Source organism: Pan paniscus, chromosome 1 (genome assembly GCF_029289425.2).
Source record: "Pan paniscus chromosome 1, NHGRI_mPanPan1-v2.0_pri, whole genome shotgun sequence".
NCBI classification, from domain to species: Eukaryota; Metazoa; Chordata; class Mammalia; order Primates; family Hominidae; genus Pan; species Pan paniscus.
Window position 1 is genome coordinate 198,498,248 of NC_073249.2, and position 4,120 is coordinate 198,502,367.

The following is a 4,120-nucleotide window of genomic DNA, read 5'->3' on the forward strand; positions in this document are numbered from 1 at the left end:
CCACCGTGCCCAGCCCTAAAATAGTGTTTATTGAATGCTTACGATATACTTGGACCTCTGCTAAGCATTTTGACTTCATAGACAAAAAAAAGTAGGAAAAATGTGCCTCTCAAAATCAAAAATTACATTTTGTGTTTGGGGAAATTGGGAAGATGTTACTCAAAGGATACAAAATTTCAGTTAGACATGAGGAATAAGTTTAAGAGATTTATTGAACAACATGGTAACTATAGTTAATAACAGCATATTGGCCCAGCGCAGTGACTCATGCCTATAATCCCAACACTTTGGGAGGCTGAGGTGGGAGAACTGCTTGAGCCCAAGAGTTTGAGACCAGCCTAGGTAACAAAGTGAGACCCCATCTCTACAAAAATTTTTTAAAATTACCTGGGTTTGGTGGCTAGTGCCTGTGGTCCCAGCTACATGAGAAGCTGAGGCGGGAGGATCACTTGAGCCCAGGAGGTCGAGGCTGCAGTGGGCCGTATTTGTAATGATGGGGCAGTAAATGCAATAGAATGTTCCAGGTAGGGCCGGGCGTGGTGGCTCACGCCTGTAATCCCAGCACTTTGGGAGGCCGAGGCGGGCGGATCATGAGGTCAGGCGATTGAGACCATCCTGGCTAACACAGTGAAACCCCGTCTCTACTAAAAATACAAAAAATTAGCCAGGTGTGGTGGCGGGCGCCTGTAGTCCCAGCTACTCGGGAGGCTGAGGCAGGAGAATGGCGTGAACCCAGGAGGCGGAGCTTGCAGTGAGCCGAGATTGCGTCACTGCACTCCAGCCTGGGGGACAGAGGGAGACTCCGTCTCAAAAAAAAAAAAAAGAATGTTCCGGGTAGAAAAAAAGATGAGTGGGAATAAGCCTGGCAGGCCCAAGAATACTGCATCTGGGCCAGAAATGAGAAAGTGAAGTAGTCAGATATACTCAGGAATTAACATACCTTTGGTAACCCTGGAAGTAGGGGTGAAGTGCAGCTGAAACCACAAAGACTGGTGGAAGACCTAGTTCACTTCCCGCACTGCAGCCTCTCGGCAAAAGTACAGAGGTTTATTCTCTTGAGAGAGTAAAACAGACAATCTCTGGAATAAGGGTCAGCAGGCACAGCTAATGGCCCTATTTCAAAAAAGGGGAATTAGGATTTGGTTGGCTTTTCCCACACTCTGCTCCCAGAATGCTGGGCATTCTTCTTTGGGGAAAATGAAGCCAAACATGAAAGATCTAAAGATAATGGCACTGGGATCTCAAAACAGCTCTTCATGATCAATGACCTAAGGGACACTGGCTCATAGACAAATGACCTAATGGCTGGTGTCTCCCATCTTCATGCACAGAACTTCCAATCAGCTTTTAGTCCCCAACTTTTATTCATGGGCAGGATGCCAAGGGTTACCAAACACAAGGCTTTCCTCTAAGAGAAAAGATAGAGACCAAAACGAAAGAAACTTGTGAGACGCGCCAAGGCGTCGATAGCGACGGCAGCTCCAGCCGGGCCTCAGAGATGGTAGCACCTCCCCCTGGAGACTGTTGCAGTCAGCCAGGCCCCTTCCCCACGGTAACCATGTGTGACCGAAATACTGTGATAAAAAATCGCAGATATGTCGGAAGAGACAACAGGACTCGGCGGAGTGTGTGACTCAGGAGCTGGAGAAATATAACATAGAGAAGGACATTGCAGCTCATACCAAGAAGTAATTTGACAAGTAAAATCCCATCTGGCATTGCATCGTGGGAAGGAATTTCGCTAGTTACATGACACAGGAAACTGGGTCCGGAATTGGTGAGTTCTTGGTCTCACTGACTTCAAGAATGAAGCCGCGGACCCTCGCGGTGAGTGTTACAGTTCTTAAAGGCGGCGTGTCCGGAGTTTGTTCCTTCTGATATTCAGATGTGTTCAGAGTTTCTTCCTTCTGGTGGGGTTCGTGGTCTCGCTGGCTCAGGAGAGTGAAGCTGCAGACCTTCGCGGTGAGTGTTACAGCTCATAAAGGCAGTGTGGACCCAAAGAGTGAGCAGCAGCAAGATTTATTGCAAAGAGCGAAAGATCAAAGCTTGCACAACGTGAAAAGGGACTCCAAAGGGTTGCCGCTGCTAGCTCGGGCAGCCTGCTTTTATTCTCTTATCTGGCCCCACCCACATCCTGCTGATTGGTAGAGCCGAGTGGTCTGTTTTGACAGGGTGCTGATTGGTGCGTTTACAATCCCTGAGCTAGACACAAAGGTTCTCCACGTCCCCACCAGACTCAAGAGCCCAGCTGGCTTCACCCAGCGGATCCCGCACCGGGGCTGCAGGTGGAACTGCCTGCCAGTTCCATGCTGTGTGCCCGCACTGCTCAGCCCTTGGGTGGTCGATGGGACTGGGCGCCGGGGAGCAGGAGGCAGCGCTCGTCGGGGAGGTTTGGGCCGCACAGGAGCCCATGGAGGTGGGGGGAGGCTCAGGCATGGCGGGCTGCAGGTCCCGAGCCCTGCCCCGCGGGAAGGCAGCTAAGGCCCGGCGAGAAATTGAGCACAGCAGCTGCTGGCCCAGGTGCTAAGCCCCTCACTGCCTGGGGCTGGTGGGGCCGGCCGTCGGCTCCGAGTGCGGGGTCCGCCGAGCCCACGCCCACCCGGAACTTGCGCTGGCCCGCAAGCACCAAGCGCAGCCCCAGTTCCCGCCCGCGCCTCTCCCTCCACACCTCCCCGCAATCTGAGGGAGCTGGCTCTGGCCTTCGCCAGCCCAGAAAGGGGCTCCCACAGTGCAGCGGCGGGCTGAAGGGCTCCTCAAGTGCCGCCAAAGTGGGAGCCCAGGCAGAGGAGGCACGGAGAGCGAGCGAGGGCTGTGAGGGCTGCCAGCATGCTGTCATCTCTAAAAACCAAATACTTCATCTACTTTTTTCTTTTTTTTTCTGAGATGGAGTCTTGCTCCATAGCCCAGAGCTGGAGTGCAATGGCGCAATCTTGGCTCACTGCAACCTCTACCTCCCGGGTTCAAGCAATTCTCCTGCCTCAGCCTCCTGAGTAGCTGGGATTACAGGCATGCGCCATCATGCCCGGCTGATTTTGTATTTTAAGTAGAGACAGAGTTTCACCATGTTGGCCAGGCTGGTCTTGAACTCCTGACCTCTGGTGATCGGCCCGCCTCGGCCTCCCAAATTGCTGGGATGACAGGCGTGAGCTACCACGCCCAGCCACTTCATCTGCTTTTACCTGGGCCAAATGGCCATTCTTCTGTTCAAATCTGTTTAAAAGCATGGACTGTGCCACACACCCAGTATCCATCCAAAAACAAGGACTGCACCCTAAATTCCAAATACCAGAGACTGAAATTTTCAGCCTTGCTAAGGGAACACCTCGGTCTTTGAACCTTTATTGTGTTTTGTACAGGGCATTCTCTGTACTAGTTTGTTGTGATTATAAAACACTTAGCAAAATTTAAAAAAGGAAGAAAGAAACTTGTAGGAAATTGAGACAATGCAGAGAGAAAGCTTTTTCTTAATTTATTTTAATTAAATATTTATTTATGGCCGGGCGCAGTGGCTCACGCCTGTAATCCCAGCACTTTGGGAGGCTGAGGGATGCTAATCATTTGAGGTCAGGAGTTCAAGACTAGCCTTGTCAACATGGTGAAACCCCGTCTCCACTAAAAAATACAAAAATTAGCCGGGCATGGTGGTGCTCACCTGTAATCCCAGCTACTCGGGAGGCTGAGGCAGGAGAATCGCTTGAACCCAGGAGGCAGAGGTTTCAGTGAGCCAAAATCGCACCACTGCACTCCAGCCTGGCAACAGAGACTCTGTCTAAAAAAAAAAGTTGAGGAGATATCATAAAATAATTTAAAATATTTTCCACAAATTTCCAGATTGAAAGGGCCCACTGTGTGCCTAGCACAATGAATGAGAATAAACCTATATCATGACTCACCACTATGACATGTCAGGACCTGCAGACAAAGACAAGATTCTATCAGTTTCCAAACAGAAAAGATATAAGTCCCACATAGCAGATCAGAGATCAGAATGGCTTTAGACCTCTCAATGGCAACACTTGAAGTAAAAGAAGGGAGGAATGCCTTCAAAATTCCGAAAGGTGATGATTTCCAACCTAGGATTCTGTACCTTGTTAAAACATTAACATCAGCCGGGCACGGT

General features: G+C 50.2%; 1 pseudogene; it reads left to right on the forward strand.

The window, feature by feature from the left end:
* The first annotated feature begins 251 nt into the window (after nt 1–251).
* Nucleotides 252–3,387, forward strand: LOC117976742 (dynein light chain 1, cytoplasmic-like; annotated as a pseudogene).
* Nucleotides 3,388–4,120: the final 733 nt, after the last annotated feature.